Genomic DNA, 13,955 nt, shown 5'->3' with positions numbered 1-13,955 from the left:
TCTTCAGAGACTTGAAATTTTTTTCATACAAATCTTTGATTTGCTTGGTTAGGGTTACTCCAAAGTACTTTATGTCATTTGTGGCTATTGTGTAGGGTGTTGTTTCCCTAATTTCTTTCTCAGCCCTTTTGTCTTTTGTATATAGGAGGGCTACTGATTGTTTTGAATTAATTTTGTATTCGGCCACATTGCTGAAGGTGTTTATCAGCTGTAGGAGTTCCCTGGTAGAGTTTTTGGGGTCACTCAGGTTTACTCTCATATCATCTGCAAATAGTGATAATTTGACTTCTTCTTTTCCAATTTGTATTCCCTGATCTCCTTCTACTGTCTTATTGCTCTAGCCAGGACTTCCAGAACTATGTTGAAGAGATATGGAGAGAGTGGGCAGCCTTGTCTTGTCCCTGATTTCAGTGGGATTGCTTTAAGTTTCTCTCTGTTCTGTTTGATGTTGGCTATAGGCTTGCTGTATATCGCCTTTACTATGTTTAGATATGTGCCTTGTATCCCTGATCTCTCCAATACTTTAAATATGAATGGATGTTGGATTTTGTCAAATGCTTTTTCAGCATCTAGGGAGGTTATCATGTGTTTTTTTTTTCTTTCAGTTTGTTAATATGGTGGATTACATTGATGGATTTCCGTATATTGAACTACCCCTGCATACCTGGGATGAAGCCTAATTGGTCATAGTGGATGATATCCTTGATGTATTCTTGTATACAGTTTGCAACTATTTTGTTGAGTATTTTTGCATCAATGTTCATAAGGGAGATTGGCCTGAAATTCTCTTTCTTTGTTGTGTCTTTGTGTGGTTTAGGTACCAAGGTGTCTGTGGCTTCATAGAATGAGTTTGGTAATATTCCTTCTGTTTCTATTTTGTGGAATAGTTTGAAGAGAACTGGAGTTAGCTCTTCTTTGAAGGTCTGGTAGAATTCTGCACTGAAACCATCTGGTCCTGGGCTTTTTTTTTTTGGATGGGAGAATTTCGATTAATGCTTCTATTTCCTTGGAGAATATAGGACTATTTAATTGATTTACCTGGTCCTGATTCAGCTTTGGTAAGTCGAATCGATCAAGAAAATTGTCCATTTCATTTAGGTTTTCAGATTTTGTGGCATATAGACTTTTGAAGTAAGTCCTAATGATTGTTTGGATTTCCTCAGTGCCTGTAGTTATGTCCTTTTCATTTCTGATTTTGTTGATTTAGGTGGTGTCTCTCTGCCTTTTAGTTAATTTGGCTAAGGGTTTGTCGATCTTGTTGATTTTCTCAAAGAACCAACTTTTGGTTTCATTGATTCTTTGAATTGTTTTATTTGTTTCTAATTGATTGATTTCAGCCCTGAGTTTGATTATTTCCAGCCGTCTACTCCTTTTTGGTGTGTCTGCTTCTTCTTTTTCTAGGGTTTTTAGGTGAGCCATTAAGTTGCTTGAATGCGCTGTCTCTAATTTCTTCTTGAAGGCACTTAGTGCTATGAACTTTCCTCTTAGCACTGCTTTCATTGTGTCCCACAAGTCTGGGTATGTTATGTCTTCATTTTCATTGAGTTCTAGGAAGACTTTAATTTCTTTCTTTATTTCTTCCTAACCCAGCTGTCATTTAGTATCAAGTTGTTCAGTTTCCATGTGTGTGTAGTCTTTTTGCTATTTCTGTTGTTGAGGTCCAGCTTTATTCCATGGTGATCAGAGAGGATACAAGGGATTATTTCAATCTTCTTGTATCTGTTGAGACTCACTTTGTGACCAACCATATTGTCTATTTTGGAGAAGGTTCCATGAGGTGCTGAGAAGAAGGTAAATTCTTTTGTGTTTGGGTATAAGGTTCGGTAAATGTCTGTCCGGTCCATTTGATTCATGACCTCTGTTAGAGACATTGTTTCTTTGTTTAATTTCTGTTTTGTTGACCTGTCCTTTGCTGAGAGTGGGGTGTTGAAGTAACCTACTATTAATGTGTGGGGATCTATGTGTGGTTTAAATTTTATCAATGTCTCTTTTACAAATGTGGATGCCCTTGTATTTGGGACATAGATGTTCAGGATTGTAATGTCTTCTTGTTGGAGTTTTCCCTTGATGAGTATAAAGTGTCCTTCCCCATCTCTTTTGATTAATTTTGGTTGAAAGTCTATTTTATCAGCTATTAGAATGGCTACTCCTGCTTGCTTCTTGGGTCCATTTGCTTGGAAAGCTGTCTTCCTTTACCCTTTACCCTTTATCCTTTACCCTCAGGTAACATCTTTGTGACTTAGGTGAGTTTCTTGTATGCAACAGATTGCTGGGTTTTGTTTACGCATCCATTCTTTTAGTCTGTGTCTTTTTATTGGAGAATTGAGTCCATTGATGTTGAGAGTGATTAATTTCCAGTGGCTGTTAGATCCTTTGATTTTGATGTTGCCTGTGGTCATAACGTTGTGTGTTTGGTTGCTTTTTGTTTTACTGTAGTGAGGTTAATTATTTCCTGTGTTTTCTTGAAAGTAGCTAGTTTTCTTGGGTTGTATTTTTTTCTTCTAGTGCCTTCTGTAACGTTGGATTTGTGTGTAGGTATTGTTGAAATTTATTTTTGTCATTGAATATCTTGTTTTCTCCATCTATGCGGACTGAGAGTTTTGCTGGGTATAGTAGCCTGGGCTGACATCTGTGTTCTCTTAGGGTCTGCATGATATCTGTCCAGGCCCTTCTGGCTTTCATAGTCTCTGTTGAGAAGTCAGGTGTGATTCTAATGAGTATGCAATTATATGTTACTTGGCCTTTTTCCATTGCAGCTTTTAGTATCTTTTCTTTGTTCTATACACTTACTGTTTTGTTTATTATGTGGCAGGAGGGTTTTCTTTTCTGGTTTAATTTATTGGGTGTTCTGTGTGCTTCTTGAATTCTTATTGGTCTCTCCTTTAAGTTGGGGAAATTTTCTTCAATGATTTTATTAAAGATATTTTCTGGTCCTTGGAGCAGGGAACCTTCTTTTTCCTCTACACCTATTATTCTTAGCTTTTTTCTTTTTATGTTGTCTTGAATTTCTTGGATGGTCTGTGTCAGGAATTTTTTAGATTTAACATTTTCTTTGACAGATACATCTATTTCTTCCATTGCATCTTCCACACCTGAGATTCTTTCTTCCATCTCTTGTAGTCTATTGGTTATGCTAACCTCTGTGGTTCCTGTTTTCTTCCCTAAGTTCTTTCTTTCTACAATTTCCTCCATTTGTGTTTTCTTTAAGTTTTCCAATTCTATCTTCAGGTCTTGAGCCATTTTGTTGATTTCCTTCACTTGTCTGACTGTACTTTCCTGTTTTTCCATCAATTCCCTCCCAGAGCCAGCCAGCACAGTCAAACGGTTCTTGAGTCGGGAGTGAGGATTAATATTAATAAAATAAACACACAACACACAGAAAACTTTTTAAACGTCCAGACTCGACAGCCACAGCAAAAGGCAGGCTGCTGCAGCAAGCAGGGCCAGCAGCAAGTCTCAAGTCTCTGCCTCCTCCTCTGCCTCCAGCCCTCTGACCTCTTTATTTGTGAGGAGTTACTTTCAGCCAGTAAAACATCTCAGAATAATAGGTTAATATGCACAAGGAGCCTGAGGAAGAGGTGTGACCCTCACAAGCTATCCCACCTGCTGTCACAAACAAAAGGAGATGGACTCTCAAGTTCTTCTCTGCCATTAGTAAAGGCCTCCTAAAAGCCATCTCTCCAGGGAGATTTAAATATCAAAGCAGGACGCTGGAGTCACGGCTCCTGACAATTTCCTCAGCTGTTTGTTTGAACAATCCTCTTTTTCTTTTATTTCATTCAGTGATTTAAGCATTTCCTCTCTATAGGCCACTAACTGTTTGGCTGCAACTTCCTCTGTTTCTTTAAGGATGGCCATAAACTGTTTGTTTTTATCTTCCTCTATTTCTTTAGGCATTTTATCTGTTCCCTCTGTTATCCTCTTCCTGAGCACAGATGCTGGGTCCTCTCCTTGCATTTCAAGTATGCTGGAGTGTCTAGCGCTACCTGTCTCTGGATAACTGGGTTCCGGAGATGCCATTTTGCTTTGGCTTTTGTTGGTTGAACTTTTACGCTAGCCTCTACCCATTGGGTTATCTTAGGTTTTTGAAGTTGATTTCTGGTTTTTCCTGGAATCCTGTGGTGGAGAGAATCCCTTTGGCAGGAAGATTTTTTTTTTTTTTTCTGAAGGAAGCCTTCTCAGCTTTTTGGGTATAGTCACTGGATGGCTGGTGTTTTTCAGGAGTTGCCACTGCTCAACTCAGTCGTAGAGACCTGAATGGTAACTGTGGTCCTTATTAGTCGAGAGGGCTCTCCTCTCACCAGGAGAAGTCCTGATGACAGCTGCCCAGTTTCTTGCTTTGAATTTAGTGATCTGATGCTGTAAACTGTGTGTTCCGTGGTTTGGTAAGTTTTGTTAGGGATAAGTGGTTGCCCCATGGAACAGTATCTGGGGGTTGATCTCGGGATCCTGGGCTTTTGAAGGTCTGAGGTTGGGGTTCTGTGCCCCAGTATCTAAGCAGTAATCTGTGGTGGGTGAGTACTGCTCTCGTGATAACAGCAGGCTATCTGGTGCACAGCAGGTCCCTGGGTTGGGCCAGTCTGCGGGACCTTTTCCAGGGATATACTGGATGGCCTAAGTCGGTCCCCTTTGCTTAGTTCCCTGTGAGGATTTCTCCAGACAGTGATACCAAGTCTCTGGTGTCCTGGGGTACACAGTTCTGTCTGTGAGGAATAGTTGGTACAAAGCAGGTCTCTGGGCTGGTGGCACGTGTGCCCGCCTGCTAGTCTGCAGGAGCTGGGTGCCCAATTAGTCTTTGTGCTTCCCACCTGGGGCCAGTTTGGTGATGGGGCTCATACCTGCCGGTCTGTGAGAGACTTTCCCCAGGTAAAGCCTGGGTCGCCCAAGTCAGTACTGTTTCCTTTCTTCCTTGTGGGGGCCTCTCCCGACAGGAACTCCCAGACTGTGTTGCACTAGGACGCGCAGCTCTGTCTGTGCAAGAGAGCTGGGCGAGCAGTTCCTCTCTGTGCTGGCGCTGGCTCTGGCACTGGTGGCGGGAGCCCAGTTCGGTGATGGGGCTTGTATCCGCTGGTCTGTGAGAGACTTTCCCCAGGTAAAGCCTGGGTATCCCAAGTCAGTACTGTTTCCTTCCTTCCTTCCTCTCCTGACAGGAACTCCCTGACTCTGTTGCACTAGGGTCGTGCAGCTCCGTCTATGCTAGAGAGCTGGGCGCAGCCACTCCATGCTGGTGGCAGGAGGCCAGTTCAGTGATGTCGGTGGGTACCCGTGTTCTACGAGACTTTTTCCAGGGAAAGACTGGGTGACCCGTGGCTAGTCCCGCTGCTTTCCTTCCCTGTGGGTTTTTCTCGAGACTGGGACTCCCCGTCTCTGGTGTTTTTGTGCTCACCGAACAGCCTGGGAAGGTGATCAGGACACTCAGGCGTGTGGCTCTGGTCTGGGGACCTAGTGCCTGCGGGACCCGGGATCTCTTCTGGGTTCTGGCTGGGTGGCCTGAAGTGGACCCTACTGATTAACTTGCTATGGGGGTTTCCTCTTACCTGGAGACATGATCACTATTGTTTTAGGGCCCAAAGTTCAGTCTCTTGGTCGCTGCATGGAAAATGTTGTCCTGCTTCTTAGATGCAGTGTTCTCCTGGTGCCGCCATCTTGGCCTCCCCCTCGACTTCATGCATTTTCAACCACCTGATTCTTGACAGAGATGCCAAAAATACACACTGGAGAAAGGACAGCCTTTTCAACAAACAGCATCCTCCCCAAACTGGGCATTTACAGAATATTCGAACTTTTCCCCCATTTGTTATATGCAGCATAAGAAACCACCCAAAATGGGTCAAAGACCTAGATGTAAGACCTGGAACTCTGAAATTACTAGAACAAAATACACTTCAAGAAGACACTTCAAGAGATTGATATTAAGGGTGAGTGTTTTGTATTCGACCTCAAAGTGAAATTACATCAGAGAAAAAAAGTGAAGAGACACAACACAAACAGAGAGAACATAGCGGTAACCTGTTCACCTGATGGAGCTTTTAATATATGCAGCACATCAGGAACTAGAAAATCAAGAAATAAAGAACAAAATAATAAAGAACAAAAGGTGGGGCAATCAGACACTTCTCAGAAGGCCTACAAATAGCCCACAAATAAGATGAAAAATTCTCTGTATAATTAACTTTGAGGGAAATGCAAAGCAAAACAGTGAAATGGCATCTCACTGTTTTTGTTTGCTTGCTTTTTGGTTTGTTGTTTTTTTTTTTAAATCCTGCCTATTCTATTTTACCAATAAAGACTCAGGAGTCAGATGCTGGGGTAAAAACCTGCTAGTTCAGAGAGTCAGATAAAGCACCCAGCTGACCTTCCTTCTCAGCTCAGGTCTGGATGTAAAGAAACTGAAAAGACTCACTCCCTCAACTGACAGCCCAGGAGGAAAAGGCCAAAAAAACCCAAGGCCTAAGCTAAAGCCAAAGAGCTAAAGTCCCAAAGAGCCAGCCCAAAAAGCTTTTTCTTCTCCATGCTGTCTTAAATCCCTCAACTCAAAGTCCTTCTCACTCTTTAATCCCTGTCAGCTGGTTTTTTGCTCAACCTCTTGACCTAGGGTTAACTTTATTGAACCCTGAGTATAGAAAGGGCTCAAGTATAGATAGGGCTCAATTGCACCAAACAAGAAACAGTGTTTTACAGTTCACAATTTTGGGATTCAAAATGGGATAAAATATCCTGCAACATCTCACCTAAATTAATATGAATGTTATGAAATAATAAAAAATAATAAATGCTGGTGAGGCATGCTGAGGGACACTTATACACAGATGGGGAAATGTTAATAAGTACAGCCATGGAGAATACTGAGATTTTTCAAAAACATAAAAATAAATCTACCACGTAACACAGAGATTCCACATGGGGCTGTGTATCCAAAGGTAATGACATCAGAATATCAAGGAGATACCTGCATGCCCGTGTCTATTAAACAGAAGTCACGATATATGAGACACTAAATCAATATAGGTACTCAAAAGATTGACAAATAAAGAGGATGTGGTTATATATACACACTGGAATCATTCAACCATGAAGGAAATACTGCCATTTGCAGCAACACAGATGAAACACAGAAAGATAAATACTACACATGGGAATTTTAAAAAATCAGTCTGGATATAAACTGGTGATTACTTGTTGGAAGGACCCTACTGTTTGGGGTTGCAGTCCTCCCAGTCCAGATATGCATTCTGAGCATCAAGGTGCAGGTCTCCCTCTTCTCCAGCATGGCCTCCTACTCTCTGCCTGACTTCATTTGGAGAGTGTCTTTAGATATAGATGCCCTAACCACACTTGATATATGGCCTATAACACAGCTCCCTGCTAGCACTTCCATCCCTGTGCATATAGGATAATACTGTGTTCCTGTTCATATCATAAGAAAGTGCTGTTTAATGAAAATCAAGGATCCTTGAAGTGCCTATTTTTAATCAATTATGTACAACTATCCTTAGAGCCACCTCTCACTCCCCAAGGGGTATATAGCCTATGTTTCCTGGAATTAAAGTTGAACTCGCTCCCTGAAGTGGTTCATCCCAGTCGTGTTCTCCTGCCTTCAAAGTTCTGCGCTTGGCCATCTCATCCTCCTGCCTTCCTGGGCTGGTAGCTAACAGCGCCCCAGGAAGGGGGAGAACCACAATTACTAGAAGTTGGGAAGTGTGGGGAGAGGGAGACTGAATTTGATCAGTATATGCTATGTGTATCATGTATACATCAAGCCATTAATATTAATAAAATGTAAAAACAAATAAAAAGTTAACAGGGATCACTCCCCTTAGCAGTTCCTAACTTTTCTTTTCTCCTGCCCACCATAGGACTCTCACACATTTGCCTATATCACCTAAGGGTCCTTTGACAAAGCCTGGAGGTTCTAATTCCCATGATGCTGCTGGAACACACACTTCAAAACTGCTGTCCTGGAGGATTGTCCTCATATGGACTATTGATGCTGTCTCAAACCAAATCCAATAGAACAGGTTGTGGGCTAACTATAATTAGAAGTAGAGAGTTTATTTCCAAGATACTTTAACTTTCTGAGTTTGTTTCTTATATGCAACATTTAGACTGTGCTATAGCATGGACAAGGACCCAAATGGTGTTGGCTTTATATCAAATCTAAGACTATAAAGGAGCTGGTGGGGCTATTATGAGGTAAAGCCCAATGACAGGCAGTTAAGTCATTGGAGTCTTGTCTTTAAAGCAGCTATTGGTGTCCCTCGACCTTTTCTGTTTCTCTCTCTGCTTTGTTGATTCTATGGTAAAGAGGTCTTCTGCATCACAGTTCCACCATAAGGTATAGTGATGGGACAGGCCCAAAGTGACTACAACAAGCCAACATGGGGTGATACCTCAGAAACTTGCTCAATTTTTTTTTTAAGTAAGCATGGTGGTTCATGTCTGAAATCCCAGCACTGAGATAAGAAGTCTATGAGTTTGAGGCCAGCCTTGCTAACATAATGAGTTCCAGGCTGAAACAAAACACATTTGATTGTCTTGAGTATTTTTTAAAGTACAAGAAGCTAACAGGAAATTGGAACCAGAAGGTGAGTCTTTCCTGTGACTACACCTGAGGGGATGTGAAGTAAATAACTGGTATGTGGGAGGAATCTGAAAAGTTTTGAGAATCTGGGACCTAGAAATTGTAGAATCAGAGCTTCATGAGTAGTTCTGATAAGGACTCAGAATTCCAGACTCTCGGTAGAAATGTGAGGGTTATGTTCATGAGGTTTCAGATGTAAATAAGGACCCCACCAGGAACTGGACTAGAGGCTGACTGTACTAAACATTGGCAAAGAATCTGAATGCATTACATCCCTGCCTTGAGACTTTGTAGAAACCAAAGTTTAAGGTTGATGAAGGTTCATCTCCTGGAGGATATTTCAAGGCTGCACAGCATGTGTGTCGGGTATTGGCACAAACACTGTTGGCTGCCTTCAACTTAATTTGCTGTGAGAACTAAGAGCAAAGTACACAATAAAAAATTTTGGAAAGTTGGTTAAGCCAAAAAGCACATTGAAAGAAAGTTCTGTCAAGAGGGCAGAGGGAAAATTGCTAAAGAGACTATAACTGTGAAAAGGAAACCAAGTACTTCACACCAAGATAGTAGGAGACAAGTCTTAGAGTCATTCAGAATGAGAAAGTCTCTGCAAGCTGGAAAGTATAAAGGTACAAACTCGTTTTAAAGATGTTTGAGATGAGCACTCTGTTGTCACTGGGAAGCCCAGTTGTCTATTTCAGCAGCCACACCATTTCAGCTCTTGAAATTACCAAGTTTAGCAACTCTGTGGAGAAATTTGCTTCAGAAGCTCATGTGATCTGCAGAAGAGCAATGGTAGAGAAAATGTCAGATATAGGCATACAGTTCAGTGGCGCAAACTGGGCATTGAAAGAGCCCACTCCATGTAAGGAGACATGGACCATGAGATCTTTGCACACTACAGGAATTCTAAATTCTAGTAAGGTAATTATACTCATTGAAACACAGGGTAGGGACACAGCCATCATTCTTCTTCATTAAAACATGTATGGATGAGTTTAGAGGAAAAATACAGAACTATGAAACCATCACCACAATATATATAAAGAGCAACAACAATAATAATAAACATATTTTCTAAAAGTTAAAAACAAAAAACATGTATGGACTTCCCCAGTCATCTGTGTCCCTTCTCATGAATTTCCACATGTGTTGTTGATTATTAATACTTACTATTGATTCAACTTTTAGTTAAACAGTGCTAATAGCTAAACCAGCTGAATACCCAATTCACCACATAGAGACTAGGATTTATTTAATTAACTTAGAATACAATGCTGAGCAATGATTACTCCACCCTAAACCTCCAAGCCTGTATAGGTTCCTCCCATTCTGAATTTCCAACATTATACTTGCTTTTAGTAATATCTTAGGTCTGATTCATCTCTCCTCGTGGTTCTAAGTCCTCTCCTGTCAACTATGCTCTCCTACTCCTTCCACAAGCTTCCTTCTCCTCCCCTCTGGACCAGGATGTCCCACCTTATTCTCTCCATTGCTCAGCATTGTGGCTGGTTGTTTTATTGACAATGTGGAGAACAAATGATGGCATATTTACACAAACTTGAGACGGTGATGCTTAGGATAAGCATCACAATGCAATGTCTGGACTGAAACCAGATAGTGAGGTAGAGAAATCAGCATTTGAATAAACAAGGGTAAATTGTGTGCATTCCACAAGAACATTATACTGTGAGGTCCGAAATTTAAAATGTGACTCTTGGGCCAACATGACTGAGGTCCTGGGTACAAGTTTAAACAAAGAAGAGGGCAAGTTGAGACAGACCCACTACAGAAAAGTAATCAGGCTTGCACTTGAGAGATACCAAAACCCACCCAGATAGCTATTGACGGAGGACACGTAGCCCAGATCCTAAGAATAACCACAAGATGTGCTAATCATTCCCCCTCCCTAACTGTAGCCAATCAGCACGTAACAGGGCATTTTGCTCATGAGCAGATACCCTACAAATGGCCAGGTCAAATCCATTACGGCCTTGGCGCCTAAAATAGACCAAGGCTTAGACCCCACCCTCCCGCTTTCGGTTTTGCCCTTTAAAAACCCTATTCAGGCTCCTCTATAGAGCCTCTCCTGGGTACTGAACATGAGTGACATGGATGTTTCCTGTCAAACAGTGTCTCAGAACAGAGCATGTCTTCCTCCCCAAGAGCTGTGGAGCTGTGGCATGTTCTTTCAGTCTTGCCGTGTACTTGAGAAATTGGGTAAAATGGCTCTCAGAGTGTAATCTGCCACCCCTCTTTTGTAGATTTAGTGTATATTTTGAAGCCATGAAAACTGGAAATTCACATTGAAATTGTTAGGTGTCATTGTGGGTATCAGCCCAGAGAAGCTGTATTAGCCCAAGAGAACAATGCCGAGGTGTGGGGTGCACGGCCACCCTCCCACTGTTTACTACGATTCAGTTCTATACAAGATAGAAACACAGACAATCATTACACTTCTAACATTTGGGATTGTGTTCCTTGACCTGGCTATAGAGTTTTACAACTTTAAAAACACAGTTAATATAAGAGAATGTGGTCCTGGAGACATGCTTAGTGAGCACATGCTGCTCTTCCAGAGGAACAAAGTTCTGTTCCCAGCACACATGTCAGGCTGCCCAACAGCTGCCTGGAACTACAGCTCCAGAACATTGAAAGCCTGTGGCCTCTCACTCACCTCCACAGAACCACATGCAGGCACACATGTACACACCTACCTTCAAAAACAATAAAAAAACAAACAAACCCAAATCATTAAAAAGAATTTAGTTGTTCTAAAATGAAACTTCTGCCTAGTATGGTGATGTTTACCTGTAATCCAAGCATTTGAGATGGTGAGGCATGATTATGTCTTTCCAGGCCAGCATGGGCAACGTAATGAGATCCTGTGTCAACACAACAACAAAAAACACTAGGGATAGTGCTCTGTGATTATGTAATTGCCAATAAGGCTGGAGGCCAGGGGTCCATCCCCAGCACCACAATAGCAAACAAACAAGTTGATGGCCACGTAAGACCTCATTATGTCAACAAAGTCAACTGAAACTTTCCGAAAAAAAAAATGTAGTGTGTGTGTGTGTGTGTGTGTGTGTGTGTGTGTGTGTGTGTGTGTACAAATGGAGAAGGATGGAGGAGACGTATCTGAGATAGAAACATGTTCGGGGGCTGAGAGGGCAGGGCACATTGGTTGAAACCCTAAGAACTGGCCAGGACCTCTCTGAGGGCTTGCTCTGGGGTCAGCTTCTCTGTTAGCTGGCAGGAGGGAGAACCAATGTCTGGGAAGCTAATCTGTGGCTTTCCTCAGGAGAGTGGCTGACCCACTGAGAATGCAAAGGATGGATATCTATGGGACTTGGCTGGCTTCTCCAGGAGTCACAGGGTCACTGCAAATATCAATAGATGTGGAAAGAGTATGTAGGAGCCTTAGTTGACTTTACGGGTATTACAAATGCATGTGATACACACACACACACACACACACACACACACACACACATATTATTACCACATTAAGGTAAAACTCATTCCTGCTAAGAAAAATGGCTCATCACAGAGAGATTTATTATGAGACACAATTAGCTATCTGTTTAAAGAGTATATGTCTTTCTCTGTTCGGCAGGGGCCTGGATTTCAGTGGAGGCCTGGATTTCAGAGGAGCCTTGAACTTGGCTTCCAGATGGAGAACAGGGATTCTGTTTCTCTCAGAGGCAGCTAGAGCACTTTAGACCAAAGCCCATGTGCTAAACCAGGGTGTAGAAAAGATTTTTCTGAGTGGTACAGTTTAGCTTTTTAAAAATGAAATGGCTGATGGCTGGGGAAAACTCCAGCATTCCAAAGCCTAGGGTTGAGTTGCTGTGCTGAGCAAAGCAGAGGTGCAGGCCAAAGCCCATGCCTGGTGGATTTGCAGCTGAGACCCAGGCCCAGAGGACTGGAGGGCAGGTCCAGTGAGATGCACGCCCAGGGGGCCTAAGGCAGGACTGAGGAGTGCTTTGCTTTGCTGGAGGTCAGCACCAATCTAGTAGCAATGGGGCAGGCTTCAGCGGTTGTTGCCTGGTGATGCTGTGCCTGGTGAACAGCAGAATGGTGGCCAGTAGCATGTGGCAGTATGAAGCACCTTCAAGCCCCAGGGGGTCCAGAAGCTGCGGCCACCCTGGGCAGGCAGCTGCCTGATTGGCAGTCAAGTTTGGGTGTCCAGCAGTGATTCTTCCCAGAATCAAAGGAGTCTCAGACGGTCTCAAGGTGAGAAAGCGGGTTAACAACTACATTTATTCTTGTGTGAAATCAAGGGCAATATAAACCTGGTCAGAGGGAGGGATTTTGAGGGGTGAATGTGTTTGATTCATTGGGGTCAGGGGGCAGGAATACTTGATTTGCATGTGCCCTATTTTCCACTCAGTAGAATAGTCCTATCACAAGAAGAATACAGTACTTAGTTATCCTGAGGGGGAGGGGAAATCTCCAAGGATAATTGAAGGTCACTGCTGAAGACTAAGATCTTTAGTGTGTGTGGGGGGGTAAGATCTAGGAATTCCCAGGTGCTTGTTACACCAGTTTCCTTATCAGGAGAGAGTTCAGTCTGTAATCTGCCATGAGGGCTATGTGCCACTCCTTACAAAGGCTGGAGTTACTCAGGTGGGATTGGGGGGGGGTTAGAACCTCACTGAGTAAAGGGAGTGTACCATCACAGACTGAATGCAAACAAATGGCTATCCGGAGACCTCAGACTTCGGCCTAATCCAGCAAACCCCTACAAGTATACAATTAATATTGTTTACTTGATAACTATCAGGCTCTGCTAACCTCATGCGCATGGAAAGCTTCAGGCTACAAGAAAGCTGCCACTCTAGTTGGGCAGGCATTTGGAATCATGACATAGCTGTCCTGGTGACTTCTTGGCCTCATGGGCCATCAGGGAGAGGCAGGAATTAGCTAGACAGAGCCAGAGACTGTCGCGACCGGCCTTTGCCGATAAGGACGACGCAACAACCGAGGATTTCTTCAGCGGCAAGTTTATTGTACAGCTCTTTCTTGCAGATGGTGAAGGACCCAGACCCCGGGTTGTGCTCTGCTTAAATAGCCAGCAGAGAGGCGTGTTCATCTGTAATTGGTGCTCCACACAATACCCAATTAACATGTGATCTCCCATTGGAGGATCACAGATCCTACATTAGCATAAGGCGGCGCATGCGCAAATCGCGAAGCAATGCTGACAAGAAGCGCGAAAATGCTGGCAAGAAGAACCAGGAAGCAGGAAGCCGGCGCCATCTTGTAATGGCGGGAGTGGCTCCCGACATCTCCCCCTTTTATATATATAAGAGGCCATCTCAATTAGAAAAATAACACACCATGAGGTTACCGATCAGCCTGCTGAGCCAAC

Source organism: Psammomys obesus, unplaced genomic scaffold, assembly GCF_907164565.1.
Source record: "Psammomys obesus unplaced genomic scaffold, mPsaObe1.curated_primary_1811, whole genome shotgun sequence".
Classification (NCBI taxonomy): domain Eukaryota; kingdom Metazoa; phylum Chordata; class Mammalia; order Rodentia; family Muridae; genus Psammomys; species Psammomys obesus.
Note: the sequence above shows the minus strand (reverse complement) of the source record.